Source organism: Globicephala melas, chromosome 1, assembly GCF_963455315.2.
Source record: "Globicephala melas chromosome 1, mGloMel1.2, whole genome shotgun sequence".
Classification (NCBI taxonomy): Eukaryota; Metazoa; Chordata; class Mammalia; order Artiodactyla; family Delphinidae; genus Globicephala; species Globicephala melas.
This window is the reverse complement of record NC_083314.1, coordinates 143099664-143120471: the sequence shown is the minus strand read 5'-3', so window position 1 is coordinate 143120471 and position 20808 is coordinate 143099664. Positions and strand designations below refer to the sequence as shown.

General features: G+C 49.7%; 1 protein-coding gene across 1 annotated transcript in view; it reads right to left on the bottom strand.

Annotated features, from left to right (window-relative positions):
- GLIS1 (GLIS family zinc finger 1) overlaps nt 1-20808 on the bottom strand; it is a 226641-nt gene that overhangs the window by 188484 nt on the left and 17349 nt on the right. The window lies entirely within an intron of this gene.

Genomic DNA, 20808 nt, shown 5'->3' with positions numbered 1-20808 from the left:
TAGTCTGCTCGGGCTGCCATAACAAGATACCACAGGCTGGGGGGGTTAAACAACAGACATTTATTTCTCACAGTCTGGAGGCTGGAAGTCTGAGATCAGGGTGGCACATGGTCAATTTCTAGTGAGAGCTCTCCTCCTGGTTTGTAGATGGCCACCTCCTGGATGGGTCCTCACATGGCAGAGAAAGATGAAAGAGAGAGAAGGAGAGAAAGCTCTCTGGTGTCTCTTCTTATAAGGGCACTAATCCCATCATGAAGACCCCATCCTCATGACCTCATCTAAACCTGATTTAGATGAGGCCCTATCTCTAAATATCATCACATTAGTGGGTTAGGGCTTCAACACATGAATTGGAGAGGAGACACAATTCAGTCCAAAGCATGCCTATGACAACCCGTGTCTACTACAGAGGACACTGAAGCACAGAAAGGTTAAGCCATCTGCAAAGGGTCAGCTAGGAAGAGAAGAGCTGGGATTCAAATCTTGGCCTTCCTGACCCACAGCTGGGACTCAGAGCTGGTGCTGCCTCTATCAGGTGATGGCAGAGCCCAGCTATCTGCTCACCCAGGGCCTTGGCCACTGTCCTACACTACACTAAACATTCTGGAACACTTACTGTGCACAAGGCACTTGACCTGGAGGAACTAATGCACGATGGAGAATTCAGATGCTCCTGCTCTTGATACCTATCCCAAGCCACTGACTGCCCTCATTTCCCCCCTCACAAGAGTCCTACGCCAGAGATTCTATCCTCCTCGCTTTCAGGTAAGGAAACTGAGACTCAGAAGAAGGGGCACGAATGGGAAAATGCAAGGCTCGGTGGCTCCAAAGCCGTGGGTTTCTTCCCAAGATATCATCTATGAAGTGTTTACTTCTTGGCCCAGACAGCCTGCCAAGGGGGAATGGGATGGAGAACCAGATGAGCACAGGCCTGGCTGCACCAGATCTTACTGCCTGGAGCACAGAGCGAGATGTGTCCCCAGAGCGAGTGAAGGGGTCAAGTCAGGGAGGGGTTTTGATTTTCTTATTTGTTTTCTAAAAATTGAGATATCTTTTATTTTTAAAGTGTTATTATTAACACTTTTATCATGTACTATTGGTGGTTTTAGTATATTTGCAGAGCGGTACACCCATCACCTCTGTCTAATTCCAAAACATTTCCATCAGCCCAAAAAGAAACTCATACCTGCTAAGAGTCGCTCCCTATTTTCCCCTCCAGCCCCTGGCAACCACTAATCTACTTTCTATCTCTATAGATTGGCCTACTGTGGGCATTTCCTATAAATAGAACCATATAATATGGGGCTTTCTGTGTCTGGCTTCTTTCACTTATCAGAACATTTTCAAGGTTCATCCATGTTGTAGCATAATCAGTACTTCAATCCTTTTTATGGCTGAATAGCATTCCTTTGTATGGATAGACGACATTTTGTTTGTCCATCCATCAGCCGATGGACATTTTGGGTTGTTTCCACTTTTGGGCTACGATGAATAATATTGCTATTAACATTCGTGTACAAGTTTTGTGTAGACGCGTGTTTTCAATTCTGCTGGGTCCTATGGTCTCTCTATGTTTAAATTCTGGAGGAACTGCAGACTGTTTTCTGCAGCACCATTTTCCATTCCCACCACCAGGGTACGGGATTCCGGTTTCTCCACGTCCTGCCTGACACTCGCTGGCATCTGTCTTTTTTACCAGAGCCTTCCTAGTGGGTATGCCACGGCACCTCTTTGTGGTTAGGCAGGGCTGTGAACTCCTGACTCAGGGATAGTCCTCTTCTCCCATAAAGAATAACTTTGGGGTTTAGAGGCTCCCAGAATCTGCTCCACCTCCTCTCCCTCCTGTTCCACACCCTCCTCTCCTGCAAAAAGGCACACTTACCGAGAGTGCTCACGATGTGCTAGGTACTGTCCTAAGCCCTGCTGTTATCCCCACTGTACAGATACAGAAACTGAGGCACAGAAAGAAGTGATTACCCAAGCTGGTAAGTGGTAGAATCGGGGTTCAAAGCTAGGAGTCTGGCTCCAGAGACCTGGCTGGCTCTTAACCACTAGCATCTTCTGCCTCCTGAGTCAAAAAAGACAATGCTGGGAACACACTTGGTTTGGAAACTAAAGGACTGCACCACCACTTGCGATCACTGCTACCATAAAGCCCAGCTTCCTCTGCAGTCAGCCCAGTGCCCCAGCCACCGACACAATGCCCAACAAACAGTAGGCATTTAGTAAATGTTTATAGGAGACAGGCAGACTTCACGCATTTCTCCCTCCCTGCATTTTCTCCCGGAGCTTTGCTTCTACCTCAAATTCCTTCCCACTCCCTTCCATCAAGGGCTACAGGGTCAAGACAGGACGTGCGCTAGACCTCCGTCCTGGCTCCAAGGTCAGTACTCCTTCCCCTCGTCAGGCTGCCTCTCCAGGAGGATGCCAAGGCTCTCTCCTCACCTGTAAAATGGGGTAACAATAGCAGCTACTTCACACGGTTACGGTGAAGATTAAGTGAGTTGACACAGAGAAGGAGCTTAGAAAAGAGCCAGGCTCAGGACGAACGTACAGTAACCATCGGCTCCCACAAGGGAGGCTTCCCTTGCATCTGCCCCCTCTCCAAAGTGTGGGGAGCACAGATCTTCAGCCCGGGGGAGTGGGTGGCAGGGCCTCCTGGCTGTGGTAGGAACAGAGGAGAGAGAGATGCCGACCCTGAGCCACCCGGCCATGGGCCAGCTTTCTTCTCACCGACCCCCAACCCCAGTCACACTCACAGCCCAGACCAGGGCACTCCGGCTGGCAACCGCAGGTAGCAGAAGTGCAAGGGTGCGAGCTGCTCTCCACTTGGCAGTCTACCCTGAACAAGTAATGAGGAACAGTTGCCAGCAAGGGACCATCTGCCTTGGGACTTCAGCCACAGAAGATTCTGGCCGCATTCTCTGCGTGGCCATAAAACTCTAAGCAGAGCGCCAGCCCTGACCAGTCTGCTAAAGCTCTCCCACATGCTCGGGATCCCGTCCTCAGAAGCCCAGCCTGCCCACAGGGCTCGCGGGGGAAGTGGCACTGGAGACAGCGCGTCCCTTGTGGGGATGCTCCTGCAGCCGGAGATGCCTCGTGGCGTCAAAGCTCTAGTCTGCCAACAGACCTTCTCTGGCTTCGAAATCGACCAGACCCAGGCTCGAACTCCTTCTCTGCCACTCACCAGCGTGGGCAAATGACTTCACCTCTGTCAGCTTCATCCACATTCAACATAAAAAGTAATTCCACGTAAACTGGTGCAGCCACTATGGAAAACAGTATGGAGGTTCCTTAAAAAACCTAAAAGTAGATCCAGCAATCCCACTCCTGGGCATATATCCAGAGAAAACTATAATTCGAAAAGATACGTGCACCCCAATGTTCACAGCAGCACTATTTACAATAACCAAGACATAGAAGCAACCTAAATGTCCATCATAAGATGAATGGATAAAGAAGATGTGACATATATATATATATATATATATATATATATATATGATGGAATATTACTCAGCCATTAAAAAGAATGAAATAATGTCATTTGCAGCAACATGGATGGACCTGGAGATTATCATACTAAGTGAAGTAGGTCAGAAAGAGAAAGACAAATGCCATATGTTACCACTTATATGTGGAATCTAAGATATGACACAAATGAACTTATTTATGAAACAGAAACAGATTCACCAACATAGAAAACAAACTTACAGTTACCAAAGGGGATGGGGGAGGGATAAATTAGGAGTTTGGGATTAGCAGATGCAAACTACTATATATAAAATAGATAAACAACAAGGTCCTACTGTATAACACAGGAAACTACATTTAATATCTTGAAATAAACCATAATGCAAGAGAAAAAAAAGTAATTTCATCCCTCCTGGCAGGGTCCTCACGGGAGCTGATGTTACTGTGCATTTACCCTGTGCCCTGCCCTGCTCTAAGCTCTTTCTATGTATTAACTCACTTTACCTTCACCACCACCCTATGCAGTAGACACTGTCAGGATCCCCACTTTACAGACGAAGAAACAAGACAGAGAGAGGTGTACGGGAGACACGTATGCCAGACGCCTGGCATCTAGAGCTGCTCAAAGCATGAGTCCTCTCTCCTTGAATGGATGGGGGGCAGGGCTTGGGGTCCCTGAGAGTAACAGGACTGCCCTTGTTCCAAAGAGTCCACAGAGCAAACTGGTTGCCATGCAGCCCTCAACACAAACCTCCCGACCCGGGGCATCCAGAGCCAGGGGAGGTGCTGTGGATTCTGCCTGCCCAGGGAGAAGGCTTTCCAGTTCCCCACTGTGGTGCTGGATGGGCTGATCACTGCCACAGACCCTCTGCGGCCTCCTGATCCTATAACCATGGCCAGGGAGACGCAGGGCAGGGAAAGCACTCCGGATCCCTCCAAACTGCACACGTTTAAGCCTCTTAGATTTTCCGATTCTAATCAAGCCTAGCCTCGAGCAACATTCTTCAGCAAAGGGGGATTCATTTAGCTTGTTCTGAGAATCAGCGTTACCTACTAAAGAAATAAAACTCTTCTCCCCCTGCCCCGGTCCCACTTGAGCATTTAAGACCATACGTGGGGGCTTCCCTGGTCGCGCAGTGGTTAAGAATCCGCCTGCCAATGCAGGGGACACGGGTTCGAGCCCTGGTCCGGGAAGATCCCACATGCCATGGAGCAACTAAGCCCGTGTGCCACAACTACTGAGCCTACACTCTAGAGCCTGCAAGCCACAACTACTGAGCCCTTGTGCCACGACTACTGAAGTCCACGCGCCCCAATGCCCGTGCTCCGCAACAAGAGAAGCCACTGCAATGAGAAACCCGTGCACCGCAACGAAGTGGAGTCCCTGCTCGCTGCAACTAGAGAAAGCCCGCGTGCAGCAACGAAGACCCAATGCAGCCAAAAATAAATAAATTAATTAAAAATAAAAAAAGACCATATGTGGCCTTTAAAAATCCTTCTCTCTCCACTTAGAAATGTCTGGTCACAGCCGAGGCTGCAGACACAGGGTCTTCTCCCAGGATCAATGTGCCATAAGGGCACCTTGTGCGACAACTCCTTTAACTGGGTCCCACATGCTCACGTTGTGGGCACTACTTTTAATCCATTGTAACAAATTTGTGGCAGGAATAAAGCAGATGTTATCAATCCTATTTTACTATTGGAGAAATCAAGGCACAGAAAGAGACAGTAACTTGCCCAAGGACACATAAAGTTAGGGGCAGTGTCATTCACCTGTTCGTACACAGAGCTTTTAATTCAGTGGACTCCCCGTCTTGCACCACTCAGCCACATCACCCTAAGCCTGGGTCAGTAGACGGACTGTGGAGAAGAAGGGGGAGGTGAAAGGATGAGAGAAGAGGGAGAGGGGGAAGAGGAGAGCTCATTTAGGATAAAGGGAACTAGAGGAACCTCCTGCTTAATGAGCCCTTCCAGCTCCAGGCATCCAGGGTCTCTGCAAGAGTGGGGCTTCTGGGCGGGGACAAAGCAGGCCTGACCTGCAGTGGACAGACCTCAGGTTAGCTCCTGGCTCTGTGGGACCTCGTAGTCCCCAAATCACTTCCCTTCCCAGCACTGCCTCATAGTGAGAGAGATGACAACCACCCCAGGGGAGTGCTGGGAAGTTAAAGGAGGATGTTCTTTATAACCTTCCATGGGAAGCATGATCATTGCTATCATTATTTTATTTGCAGGGTCTGCAGTTTTCCAAGTACTTTCATAAGAGCTACCTCTTGGGAGGCAGAAGAGGGATTCTCATCCCCATTTTGCAGATGAGTAAAGGGAGGCCGAGGGAGGGGAAATGAGCAGGGGAGCTTGCACTCACACCAGCTCCCTGCACACACCTACGGCACTGAGCAGTGAATGAAGAAGGCTTTGGCTCCTTAGGGCTTCTCCTAGGTCCCTGCTGCTTCCCGGGAAGATCTGGCAAATTCTAACGTGCTGTTAGCCCCAGTCCAAAACCTTCACATCTACTATGGCATCTGACTCCCATAACAACTATTTATCATATGAGGACACCGAGGCCCAGAGGGAGAAAGCAACCTGCCCAAGATGCTCAGTTGGCAAGTGGCAAGGCCAGGGGGTAAATCCAAGTGAGCAGATTCCAGAGCCAGCCTCCCCACTACTCCACAGATCCCTGCCTTACCCCTGCATCGCGATGAAAATCAGATGTCTAATCTTCAGGGAAATGGCCAATGACGGTCCATAAAGGCTCTTACACAGAAAGGAAATCAATGTTTCCAAAAGCAAGCTTTTCTATTATGGGAAGTGGAGGGGGGTTGGCATCTTTCCTTCTCTCCTCTTTGTCAGTCTCTGCTCCTATAAAGCAGCTAAGCTAGTTAGAGGTCCTAAAAAGAAATTTTAAATATGAAAAATATCCAATCCTGTTCTCATTAGTTCTCAGGTCACCTGCCACCAGGTGTCCAGAAAAGGAGAACAAGGTGAGTCTTCCGGCTGTGCTCAGTCCCACGGGTCAGCAGCCACACCCCCACCCCCACCCGATCCCTTCTGAGGCAGAAGTAGGGAGGAAGTGGAAAGGAGGGAGAGAGAGGGAGGGAGATGGGGGCAGGGAAAGCCTCCCATCCCAAGCTGTTTCCACTTTTTATATTTACCCAAATCCTTTAATTGACCTCCATGGAAAGACTCCCGATTAGGCTAATCCTGCCTACCAAGCTTTCCCATTAATGCTCCTGGGAAGTCTCAGTAAGGCCAAGGGAATACCCCACATCCCAGCGCAGGAGTCAGCAGGCAGGTCCTTGCTGGCCATCTGCTGCCCAGCACAGCCCCATCAGAGCAGCCTGGGCAGCATCGGGAAAGGCTTTGGAACCTGAAGGCCTGGGTTCTGGCTGTAATCTCCTACTGGCAGTGACCTTGACAAGTTAGCCTCTCGGTGCCTCCATTTGATAACACTGGCTCATGTACCATGGGGCACAGACAATAATGGTATTGTCCCCACTTTACAGGTAAAGCGGCCAAGGCTTAGTGACAGTGAATTGGCAGAGCCAGGACCTGAAAGCGGGCTGCAGTCAACATTCTCAACCCCATGCCTTTCGGATTCCCTTTCAGGAAGGTAACAACCTCAGAGTTGTCGCGAGGTTCAGCTAGACTCTGCAGGAAAGCATTCTGCAAGAGAGCCTGGCATACAGTAAGCGCTCCAAAAGGGAGCACTCTTTCCCTTCCTTCTTCCTCAGGCCGTTGAGAGTAAGAGGGGCTCTTTGTGACCATTTTTTTCAGACCTCTATGCAGCCTAGATCCCTATGTGGGAAATCGCGACAAATGGGTCCCACCCTAGCAAAGGGACTGCCTGCCACCTTCCGCATTTCCTGCAGCCAGCTGAGGGGCGACTCCACCATCCAGGCCCCATCAGGGACTGCCTCCTTCTCTCTGAACCTGGCCTTTCAAAGGGGCTTTCATTTATCGGGCTTTAATGTCTCACATGATTTAATCGGAAACACGTGCCTTGTAAATATCATCTGTCATGTTCCATTAGGTTCACAGGGAAAAGTACAAGTCAATAAACAAAGGTTGCAGCATAAATCTACCTTGAACACATAATACCTCAAATAAGAAAATCAAAACATGTGTGGCCTCTGACCTGTGTGGAGTTTCACAAGCGGGAACTCTGGGTATAGTGAGGAACATTTCTAAATGCTCATAATTAATAGAGAGACTGGAGCTGGTCCCATGCATAATGAAAGTGCACACAGAGCCCTTCAACAAAAGATTCTGCGTCAGCAGCACCTGTTAAATCATTCCAAAGCATTCCCAGCTAGACCAGAAACTGGCTATCTCCACTGCAAAAAGACTCTGAGGGCCCAAGAAGCTTCTTTTGTAAAAGACGGAGTGTTACTCCCCATTTTCCTCATAGGGAAAATACAGGAGAGGGTGATAGGATAAAAACCTTCCCTCTTTGCTTTCAATCCCCTTCCTCCCTGGCACTCTCCCAGGCTCTTCAGAAAGCCCTGAAATGGAGACAGGGAAAGAGGATGAGGCTTGGGGAGTCAAACAGCCTTGGGTTTGAGTCCCAGTTCTGCCACTTAGGACCAAGTGACCACTGCCAGCATCTTGTGTGACCCTCATCTAATAGGAAAGCAGTTAATTACAATATGTTCTCTTCCAGTGTCCCTGCTATTAAAGACATCGAAACCATTTATTGACTTCTTCCCTCAAAAAGAAATGAAAAAGCATTTCCATCTTCAAAGATGATACCTATTGGATGAAGGCAGAGCTCTTGTGCCCCTTAACACGCGCCCTACCCAGGGCAGGTGCTTCCATCCATCCACCCAGCAGTGAAGCTCTCCCTGAAGCTTTGAAAGGAAATCAAAGGCTAAAAGGCGGCTTGATAGAGGGGGAAGACTCAGGTTTCTCATATACAAAATGGGGTAGCACCTCCTCCCTCACAAGATTGTTACAAGGATTATTACTCGAAATGGTATATTCAAGAATGCCACCATAGGGCTTCCCTGGTGGCGCAGTGGTTGAGAGTCCGCCTGCCGATGCAGGGGACACGGGTTCGTGCCCCGGTCCGGGAAGATCCCACAAGCCGCGGAGCGGCTGGGCACGTGAGCCATGGCCACTGGGCCTGCGCGTCTGGAGCCTGTGCTCTGCAATGGGAGAGGCCGCAACAGTGAGAGGCTCGTGTACAGTAAAAAAAAAAAAGAATGCCACCATAAAACATGACATAAATATGTCTCCTCTACTAATTAAATTCATAGATCTCAGAGTCATGGTCCAGAAGACTTTATAGTTCATCTCATCCCACCCCTTCATTTTGTGGTTCTGGGCCGGGGGCTCAGAGTGGGCGAGGCTCTGGCTTCATCCAGCAAGTTTAGTGAACTGAACACTGGATCCGGGAATCGGACGGCACTGAGGGACCTCATCTGTGTGTTGCGGCAGGTCCCCGGGTACTGTAACGTCCTAGGCTGAACTCTGGCTTCTCTTCTCCGGGAGGTCCTCCTCAGCTACCCCTCTAACCACCTGAAGTCCCTGCTGTACAGGTGCACCCCACTTTGGAACACAGCACACACAGAGTCTGGAAGTTTTATCTTTGTCCAAACTTGTCTCACTGCCAACTAGACTAGAAGCTCCCTGAGGGAGCCTCACCCACAGCTGGCACACAGAGACACTTACTGCAATTTATTTACTCCTTTACTGTCTGTCTCCCCCACTAGAATGTAAACTCAGCAAGGTTGAGGACTATCTGTCTTGTTCACCACAGTATCCCAAGTGTCTAGAAAAGCAGGCACTCAACAACTGCTGAATATGTGGATTTGCTGAATAAATGGGAGTAGGATCCCTGTCTTGTGCTTCTATGTATTTCAGAATGTCAGAGCTGGAAGGGACTTTAAAAGCAAATCCCAGTAACTCAACTGACCCGGGGCATATATTAGGCTGGTATTCCAGAATCTAATACAGTACTTCATACATACCTACTGGGATCTTGAAAATAGATTTGTTGATGGTGTAAAGGTGAATGAGTTGATAGGTAGCTGGGTGGCTGAATGGGTCGCAGGATAGTTGGGTGGTTCGTGGCAGTTAGATGGCTTCATGGTGGGTTATATAGATGGGTGGGTGAGTGGGTAGGTGGGTGGATAGATGGCAAGATGGATGGACACATGAATGAGTAAATGGACAAGTAGGTGGACGGGAAAGACTCATTCAGATTTACTGTCTGATCTGATTCATCTTTAAAGGAAGGTCAAGGAGTTTATGGTCTTCTTTGATGTCAAAGACAAAAAGACACAACCACCTTCAATGATTCCTCACAGAGGCAAATCTGATTCATCTCGTGTAATCTAGTACAGAGCAAGAGCAGGGCTCATGATGGGGCCTGGTGAGTGTTGGCTGATGGGTGACTAGCTAGATGGATACAAATACTGATGGGTGTTCACACAAAGAGGCATGAAGATGGATATGGAGCTGGGTGGGCGAAAGAACAGTGGGTATCTGGAAGCCTTCTTGTTGGGGGAATGGTGGGTGGACAGATGCGGAGGCACAGGGGAGTACCCACAGATGTACAGAAGGATGGGAGGGGAATCCTTGGACAGAAGAACAGGGAGGTTGGGCAGGGGAAGCACAAGGCACAAGAAACCTTTTTCTATGTCATCATTTTTCATGCTGCCCACACCCCTTCATCCAACCCTACAGGAATAGGGAAACACTGACAGCCCACTAGCTGCAAACCCCCGCTGGGACCACCCATTCAGCTCGGAAGGGGGGCTCCTTCTTCCTGAAGCTCCAAAGAGTCCTGGGTGCAGCTCTCTGCTCACCCAAGGCCCCCAATGCCATGCCTCTCCGCCTCCAGGGGGCGCTCTAAAGCATACTCGGCCGGAAGGTGTCTTGTCTCCCCGACCAGGCGGTAAATGAAATAAACAGCCCCACAGTCTTTCACACGTCACACGCAGGAGTCGTGTGTGGCCGCAGAGCCTGTGCACTCTCACTACAAGTGGAGCCCGGGGAAGCTGTGAGCTACGGCAGCCCCGGTCAGACAACAGTTCAAGTCCTCTCACGTGCTTCATGTCATCTTCACAACAAGCCTGAAAGACAGGTGGTCTTAGACAAACCAAGAAACCGAGATTCAAAGAGGTGAGGGCACTTGCCCAAGGTCGTACAGTGAACGGGCTGTCTCGCTGACTCCGAGTCCCGTGCTCTGTCGCGATACCTTCCTCCGAGGCTGTCTCTCCTCACGGGGACGACACCACCTATTTCACAGGAGGATGAGAGATTCTAAACAAGCTCTCCTCTACAACCGCCTGCCTAGACCAGTCACTCCCACCCTTCCGCCTGCCAGGGCCCGGGAAGAACTCCCTGAGCGGGTCCTGCAGGGTCCCTGTGCCCGGGCGACTGCGGAGCTCCGACACAGCGCCTTCATGCTCGTGCAGACGTGGTGCCTCCTCGCAGACCCCCAGCACATGTGGGAAGCCAGGGCCAGGAACCCTCCCACGCATGTGAATGTTCCTAAACAGAGTAATTAGAGTGGTGTTTAGGTAACTTTTACACAGGCCCCCTAATCAGAATCACATGTGGGACGGAGTTGGCGATGGTGGCTGAGCTGGAGGGGAGGCTGGTCAGTCTCCCCGCCGGCACAACCACCACTCCTTCTGCATTTCTCTGACGACACATCCCCCCCACCTCCCACCCCAGGACTGAAACGACCCACACGCTGGTAGGTGCAGGGCCACGGCACCCACCAGCAGCTCTGCAGTCACAGCATGACACACCCAAAGCCAGACTCAGGATGGACCTTCGAGAGCCTCTACTAGAACCCAACAGTTGAGGAAACTAAGAAGGGACTTGCTCACCCAAGGCCATCCAAAGAGCTCAGAGACTGCCACACTGGTGTGAGCTTCCCCAAAACCGGGTCTGACCAGCTCCTTCCCCTGCTCAAAAGCCTCTATGACTTCCCATCCCCTCTGGGATAAAGCTCACATCTCTCTGCCTGTCCTCCAGGTGGGTAGAGCAGCAGGCCCTGGAATCAGCCACACATCAATTCAGAGCCCAGCTCTGTCTCTTAAGTCACTCGTCGTTAGGCAAATGACTTTACCTCTCAGAGCCTTAGTTTCTTGCGTGTTAAATGTAGATCACAACTCTTGCACTGCTGGTGGGAGTGTGAATTGGTTCAGCCACTATGGAGAACAGTATGGAGGTTCCTTAAAAAACTACAAATAGAACTACCATATGACCCAGCAATCCCACTACTGGGCATACAGCCTGAGAAAACCAAAATTCAAAAAGAGTCATGTACCAAAATGTTCATTGCACCTCTATTTACAATAGCCCGGAGATGGAAACAACCTAAGTGCCCATCATCGGATGAATGGATAAAGAAGATGTGGCACATATATACAATGGAATATTACTCAGCCATAAAAAGAAACGAAATTGAGCTATTTGTAATGAGGTGGATAGACCTAGAATCTGTCATACAGAGTGAAGTAAGTCAGAAAGAGAAAGACAAATACCGTATGCTAACACATATATATGGAATTTAAGAAAAAAAAATGTCTTGAAGAACCTAGGGGTAAGACAGGAATAAAGACACAGGCCTACTGGAGAACGGACTTGAGGATATGGGGAGGGGAAAGGGTGAGCTGTGACAGGGCGACAGAGAGGCATGGACATATATACACTAACAAACGTAAGGTAGATAGCTAGTGGGAAGCAGCCGCGTGGCACAGGGATATCAGCTCGGTGCTTTGTGACCGCCTGGAGGGGTGGGATAGGGAGGATGGGAGGGAGGGAGACGCAGAGGGAAGAGATATGGGAACATATGTATATGTATAACTGATTCACTTTGTTATAAAGCAGAAACTAACACACCATTGTAAAGCAATTATACCCCAATAAAGATGTTAAAAAAAAATGTAGATCACGATAGGGAAATGAACTATTTCATTAACCCAATGGGAAGCACTTAGTTCCACGCCTGGCCCATAGCATGACCTTAATAAGCAGTAGTCATTTTTTAAAAAATCATATTTATGCATTTATTTATTTTTTTAATATTTATTTATTATTTATTTGGGTTGCACTGGGTCTTAGTTGCGGCAGACGGGCTCCTTAGTTTTGGCATGCAGGCTCTTAGTTGCGGCATGCATGTAGGATCTAATTCCCTGACCAGGGATCAAACCTGGGCCGCCTGCATTGGGAGCGCGGAGTCTTAACCACTGCGCCACCAGGGAAGTCCCAGCAGTAGTCGTTCTTATTACGAGCAAACACATTCCCAAAAGAGTCAGAGAACTGTGGAGTCTGAGAGCCATGATTTTTCATCCCATCCCTCATCTTATTTGCTGTGTGATCTTAAGCTAGTCACTTGGTATCTCTGGGCTTCAGTCTCCCCATTCATCTCGTGAGAAGACAGGACCTGATGATCCGTAAAGCAGTGGTCCCCAACCTTTTTGGCACCAGGGACCAATTTCGTGGAAGACGATTTTTCCATGGTCCGAGGTGGAGGGAGAGGGGATGGTTCAGGCAGTAATGCAAGCGATGGGGTGCAGCAGATGAATTTTCGCTCGCTCACCCTCCGCTCACCTCCTACTGTGCAGCCCTGTTCCTAGCAGCCCGGAGACCGGCACCAGTCCTCAGCCCGGTGGTTGGGGACCCCTGCCCTAAAGGGCTTCACTGAAACGGCGGCCTGTGGGTCTGTGGGTCTGGCAGGTATTGTGAAGCGGCAAGCATGGCTCCAGCTCTGTCCTCATCTTGAGTGGATTATTTAAGGCCCAGCACAACCTGAGTCCATCTTCTGTTTCTAGCTTCATTCTGGCCACTTTCAGCCAATGTCCTACAACACCCAATGCCTCCCCATTGCCCAACACACGGGCTCTCTCCCACCAGACCTTTACACAGTCTTGGCTGGTGCAGTGCTTCTCCAGCTTTTGCGCACATGAATCACCTGGGAATCTTGTTAGAAAGCAGATTCTGGTTCAGCAGGTCTGTGGTAGGGCTGAGATTCTGCGTTTCTAAGAAGCTCCTAGTGGTGCCCATGCTGCTGGTCTGCAAATCACACTTTGAGTAGCGAGGGCCTAGAATGCCTTCTCCCTGCTCACCACCTAGTAAAGGGCCTCCTCACCCTTCAAAGCCTGGCTCAAGCAACCCTTCTGTTGAGACACCTGCACCCGAAGCAGGATTCATAAAGCCCCAGCAGGACTCCTGTGTGTGGAACTGATGATCACCGCCCAGCGATGCTCACGACAAGCAGCTTCGCCGTCCGTGTCCCCAGCAAGGGCCCCTTGAGGGTGGGGCATGTCCCGGTGTCCAGCACAGGACTTTCACAGAGGGAGGGGCAGGAGCGTCCCCCAGCTGAATATGGTCATGGGCAGCAGGGTCGTTCTCAGACCTGCCCACTGGGGCCAGTTTCCAGGCAGTTCAGGTGCAGAGAAGAGCTGCCATGGCCGTGGGCCACCACGTGGATTCTTTGTAAACACAACTCCAAAGGGGCACTTTTCAGCAATAGCAGGTAGCAGGAGCCTAAATGTTGATATGGACCCAGAAAGGCAGCACCAGAGAGAAGGAAGGAAAAAACACAGAAAGTGAGCCAGAAAGAAGCCTGGATAGAAGGACATAGAAGGATGCAGAAGGAAAAAAAGGGAAAGTCAGAAATAGAGATAGTATAAAGAGAGACACCAAAAAGGAGGGAAATAGGGACGGCCACAGAAAGAAGAGGGGACCAAGTACATAGAGAGACAGAGCACATGCTCAGGAGCAGGAGAGAAGAGAAACAGGGGAGAAGAGAATTTTGAAAAGGGAGGGGAAGGGGACAGCCCCTAAGATTATAGCTAATTCATCCCGAAAAGACATGAATCTAGAGGGGGTATGACAGCTTCCTCACAAAAGGATGTCTGGTCCCCTGAGGGCCTTAGCCTCTTCATGCTGGGATGGGATTTGGGGTATGTGGCTGGACAGGGAAAGTCCTGAGATCTCCCCATTTCCCTCTACCTTCCCCAATCCTCCCCCTTCCCCGTAAACTTACTAAATGAAGAAAGAAACTGGAAACAGCAATTCGAATTTTTTTTTTTTTTTGTCTAAAGACAAAGTCCAAAACTAGTAGGAAACTGAGCCGAGCCTAAGAAAACACAGGTATCACAAGCTCTACAAATGATCAGCAAGTCATTCATCTTCTTGGAGTCTCGGCTTCTTCTGGTGCAAGATCACCAGGAGCCTCACAAGAGTGTTGAAAGATTAAATGAATTATGTAAACATGGGAACAGCCCCTTAGTACAGCACGCAGTAGGTGCTTCATAAATGGTCACTGCATTTGAACTGCAGAATGGGTTAGACAAACGCCCTCTTTTTAGGTTGTTGTTTTTTTTTAAGTTCTTTCCTATCCTGTTTCTCCCCTGAGCCTCACGGGAGCCCAGGCATGGAATTATTGCCCCATTTCACAGAAGAGAAAACTGAGATATCTTCCATGGCAGCCCCCAGTGCTCAAAACAGTATGGATGTTCAGGTCCACAATGGCCCCCACCTTTTCTACTCTACCAGCTGCAGGCAGCATCAAAACCAAGGCCCACACAGGATTAACAAGAAATGCATTTTTTGAACTTCCGTGGTGGCGCAGTGGTTGCGAGTCCACCTGCCGATGCAGGGGACACGGGTTCGTGCCCCGGTCCGGGAAGATCCCACATGCGGCGGAGCGGCTGGGCCCGTGAGCCATGGCCACTGAGCCTGCGCATCTGGAGCCTGTGCTCCGCAGAGAGAGGGGCCGCGACAGTGAGAGGCCCGCGTACCGCAAAAAAAAAAAAAAGAAATGCATTTTTTTCCTACAAAAAGTGGCCACGCCTCTGCGGAAGCCGCAGGCCGCGTGCAAAGATGAGCCCAGAGGTGGATGAAGCGTGGCCCTGCCTCCCTGGGAGACAGACATCACAGTGTGACCGCTGCCAAGACAGACAGGAGCAGTGGGAGGGCACTCTGCCCACCTGTTCTAGGCCCTGTGGGGTCCTTGTATCTCGTGGAGTTTTCCTTCTTGGGAGTGAAGGATGACCATGAACAAGAAAACATAGAGTAGGGGCTTCCCTGGTGGCGCAGTGGTTAAGAATCCACCTGCCAATGCTGGCGACACAGGTTCGAGCCCTGGTCCAGGATGATCCCACATGCTGCAGAGCAACTAAGCCCGTGTGCCACAACTACTGAGCCTGCGCTCTAGGGCCTGCGAGCCACAACTACTGAATCCACGAGCCACAACTACCGAGCCCGAGTGCCACAACTACTGAAGCCCGCACACCTAGAGCCCGTGCTCCGCAACAAGAGAAGCCACGGTAATGAGAAGTCCGCGCACCACAACAAAGCGTAGCCCCCGCTCGCCACAACTAGAGAAAGCCCACGTGCAGCAACAAAGACCCAACACTGCCCCCCCCCAAAAAAAAGAAAACATGCAGTAATAACAAGTGCTCCGATGAAAACCCACGAGTAAGATAACACAAAGAAACTGGGTGGTCAGGGAAGGCCTCTCTGGGAGGTGACCCTTAAGCAGACACCTGAGTCTACTGTGCGAAGATGAACTAGAAAAGCAAGCCAGGTAGCAGAAACAGGCCGTGCTAAGGCCCTCACGAGAGGACAAGCTTACCATGCTCACAGGACGGAAAGGTCAGTGTGGCTAGAGTGCAGTGAGGGAGGCAGAGAGGATGTAGAGGATGAGGGCAGATATCACGTCAGCCTCATGGGCCTGGAAAGAACAGAAAACTGATGGGGGGCTTTAAACAGAGAAGTGTCATGGCGTGACTTGCATTTTAACTCATACCTGCACTGGACTCCAGAGAGGTCAGGGTGGCAGCAAGGGGCCAGTGAGGTGACTGCTGCAACTCCCAGGAGAGGGGTGCCGGGGAGCGGCATGGACCAGGTGGCGGAGATGCAGGGCTGAGCCCAGAGCCCAGAGACTAGAACTTGGGCACTGCAGGTGGAGAAGCCAGCAAAGGCAGTGAGAAGGGGCAGCCAGAGCAGGGGAGCAGCCAGGGAGAACCAGGAGCGGTCACTGAACTGATGCTGCTGCGTTGGCAGTGAGATGGAGATGGGCACAGTGGTTAGCTCCAGCCACGCGGAGTCCACGGGGACCTTGACACAAGCAGTCTGCAGACAGGGGAGGACAGAAACTGGGACATGACCGAAGGAGGGTTGTAAACCAAGGTGACTCCTTCTGGAAGTTTCAGCCTCAGCAGAAGCAGATAAAGGAGCTGTAGCAGGAGGGAGTGTGAGCTCAAGGAAGCAATGTTGGTTCTGCTTTTCAGGCTGGAAGGTCCTGGAGCAGGTTGTATGCTGATGGGAATGACCTCTAGAGAGGGTGAAATTCACACTTGCAGGAAAGGGAAGTGAAGAAGCAAAGTCTGTGAGGAAAATGAGAGAGAACAGGATGAGAAGAACAAGTAAGGACAGTTTGGCCTTGACCAAAGCAGGGGCCCTGCGGGCACACAGCGAGGAGGAGCTGGTGGCCGGGCTGCAGAGAGGCCCGCTGTCGCTGAGCTCACAGATGCAGACCCGACCGCTCAGCACGGCTGTCTCCACCAGCACCCATCAACAGGCAGGCTCAGGTGGTCCAGTCTGAACCAGGGTTGGGGCCTGACAGGAGAAGAGCTGCTTGGAAAGGAGTAAGTATAAGGATGGACTCTAAGCTGGGCAAGGAGGGCAGACACAAGGGGCAATGGGCAGCAAAAAAGAGATAGGGTTAGTAGACAAGATGTCTTCATAAGATCAGGTCATTGTCACCAGCATGGGAGGAAATCCCCAACCTGAAAGAATGAGACCAAACAGTAACAAATGGAACTCCACAAACAGAAAACAGGAACACAGGGGATATGAGAAAAGATGGTTTAAAATCCTAAAATCTCCTTAGAGAGGTATAAGATATTGCATCCATAACCAGAGACAAAATGCATGAAAGGGAACTGTTGGAGACCAAGAAAGTACTTCTGCAAACCAAAAATAACTAAAATTTTTAAATAAAATGGGAGAGAAAGTCAAGGAAGTTCTCAGAAAGCAGGTCAAAAAGACAAAGAGCTAGATATTAAAGAAAGATACAAAAACGAGAGGATGGATACAGAAAGCAAAACATGCAACTAGTGGAATTTCCAGGAAAAGAAATAGACAAACGGCATGGAAAAAAACTTCTAAGACCTGCTACATAAAAACATCTAGAACTGAAGGTCATGGATCTTCAGAAACAAAGGGCACAACAAGTACTCCGTCCAATTAATGGAAAAAAACCCACATCAAGGCACATCACTAGAAAACTTCAGAACATCAGGGATGAAAAGAATGACCCGAAAGCTAGAAAATAGATTGGAGAGGAAGGGGACCTACGTGGAGTTTCAGGAATCACCATGGCATTGACTTCTCAACAGCAATGAGGGAAGCTGGGAGACAATGGGACAAGAATATCGTCAAAATTCTTAATAGGATCAGCTCTGAAGCCAGACAGCCTGAGTTCAAATCCTGGCCCTGACACTTAGCTGTGTGACCATGGCCAAGTTACTTAACCTCATTGGATCTCAGTTTCCTCATCTGTAAAATGGGCATAACAGTCAATGGACTGTTGTGAGTATGCATTAACTGATGTAAGGCACTCAGAACTATGCCTGGCATATGGTAATAAGCATTTAAAGATTAGTTCTTCTTCTTATTAAAGTTCTCCAGCCAAACTATTAATCAGGAATGAGACACTTTTCAGACAAACACCCTTACTTACCTTTCTTACAAAGTCATTGGAGGATGGGCTCCAGCAAATTACGGGGTTAAACTAAGAAAAAGGAAAATACAATGCGAAGGACATTTGACTTTCTTTTGGGTGCTCAGCATCTGAACACCTTTCTTCTACTGGGAAAATCACTCACCTTCCAAGGTAAAAAACCCCCACTCCACCCCAACACACACATACATACACACACACGCACGCACGCACACACACACATAACGCACGCACACTGAAAATGCACACAGAAGCTGAAAGTGTCACATCCCTCACGTACTTTGTCTTTGCTCAGCAGAAGTCCCCAGCCCTCTTCCCTGCTTTTTCTCCAAAGTATGTACCACCATTTGGTAAACATTATATTTGATTGTTTATTTGATCATTGTATCTTCCCCCTCTAAAATGTAAGTGCAGAGATTCTTGCCTGTTTGCTTGTTTTCCCAGCATCTAGAAGGGTGCCTAGCAGGTGCTCAGTAAAAATATGTTGCGTGAAAAGATTGTGTTTTCCCCGGCCTGCCTTGGAGATGAGGCGTGGGCACATAGCCCAGGCTCTGCCAATTAGAAGCATAAACCTAGGGGTACGGCTCAAATCGGTCTACACAAGCAAAACCAAGGAGTCAGCGACAGCCAGCGACCAGGGATGGGGCTCTGCTGCCAATGTCTGGCACCCACTGTTTTTGCTGCACAGCCCTGTGGCGGACTTTGGGGTACAGTTCTCAGCTATGTAGCTTCCAAACCTTAGTAAGTAATTCTGAGAGCCACCCAGCATCCTTTTAATAAAATCTCTTTTCTGCTTAAATCAGCCAGATAATGTGATACATGTGTGAGGCAAGAATTAGGGAATCCTACATAGGAGAGCATCAGTGACAATCCCAGGAGGTGCAATAGGAGTGCTCCCCACTTCTTTGGGGTGCGTGAGAAATGGAATTAAGATAACCTGATGCATTTGAGCATTTAAGAAAGTATGACTGACAAATGTTTGACAAAACTGATGGAGTATTTAGGGGAAAGTGGTAATAGATACATAAATATAAAACTAAGCAAATGAAAAAAAAAGACCCTATTTAACCCCAGGAAAACAAAATGCTATACCCCAAAGGGAAAGTTCCCACAGTGCGTGACTTAATTCAACATCCTGTTTCAAATGTAACCAACCCTACGCTGAAAAAGTGGACCCCAGAGGGTGCTCCAGAAACAATGTCATTACCCCGTGCCTCCCTACCCCACCGGCCCTTATTTAAAACCCAATCTGCAGACTTGTTCCCCATCCCCACTCCCCACCCCTGTGAAGTCTCTAGAAGTTCCCTTAACTCTTTGAACCATTCTTGGATCATAAAACATCTTCCAGACACTTTTAGTCCTAAGAACAGTCTCATCTTGGTTATTAAGATGTCCCGTCCAGATTAATAATCTCAACTCTGAGCTTCATTTACAGCCAAATTCCTCCCCTCCCCCAGCTCGGGCCTGCCTCCTGCTGGGGCCCCTGAGCAGGGGCGGAGGGGCAATGTCTCCAGTGCCCTTTACTCTGTCTACTGGAGTGGCAAGAAGGGACTCACTTGCCAGGTACCAGGGGAGCTCTCTGGACTTGCGTGTTCAGTGCCCACTTCCGTGGGTTCCCAGGAGAGAACCCCACTGTGTCCCATGGGACACCTCCAGTTTCTCTCCCCTCTGCCTGGCAAGAAGTCCTCTCTGGCAGGGTGGGTCAATCTGAAAATGCCCACCAGGCAGGACCCGTGGAACAGAACCATCTGTCCATCACAACCACAGTGCAGCCACCCCCTTCACTCTGCTGCCGGGCAGGGGCTCCACCTACAGCTTTCATCTTCAATACCTTCAGGCATGAAAAAGCACATCGTTCCTCTGAGTGGGGCTCTCAGAGCCCCTCTCACTTGAGTCCTGGGTGAGGAGAAAGCAACCCCCTCCCCGCCCACCCGGCACGGGGGAGGAAGTGTCACAGCTTTCTCAACAGCTCTCTCTAAGGAAATGCCCTCTGTCGTCTCTTCCATCTCAACCCTTTGACACCCTCAAAGTGTGTGCCAGTTAAGGATCTCAAAACCACAGTTAAGTTTAGGCACCTGAAATCCTGCTCTAGAAGGTAGCAGCCAATGCCTATTATCAATACCCATCGTCTTGGGGCTCAGCCAGAACCAAGCAAGCAAAATCCACACACTGGCATCCTGCTACCCACAGTCCCACCTGTGCACAGGCTGAACTGCTACAACCAGAGCAGGAGGGAGGAGAGGGCCAGCATGAGCGGGATAAAAACTGGGTGGGGGGAGGTTCAAGAGAACTAAATCCTCACCCATCATACAAGAAGCCAGCAGCCGATGAATACAGCCGATCTAAAAACAGCAGCCTAAGTCTTACTTAGAGGCTGTGCAGCCTAGCAATTCAGGCTTCACCACTCACCAGCTGTGTAACCTTGGACACATGGCTCCCTCCTCTGGGTCTGTTTCTTCATCTGCAAATCAGGGATAATAACAGCAACTCCTTCATGGGGTTGCTGGGAGAATCAAAGGCATTATGTTCGGAATGCTCTTAGAGCATGACTGGACCACGGTAATAAGCACCACGTTTAACTATTATCGCTTTTATTTTTGTAACTGAGACAAATGGGAGAAAAC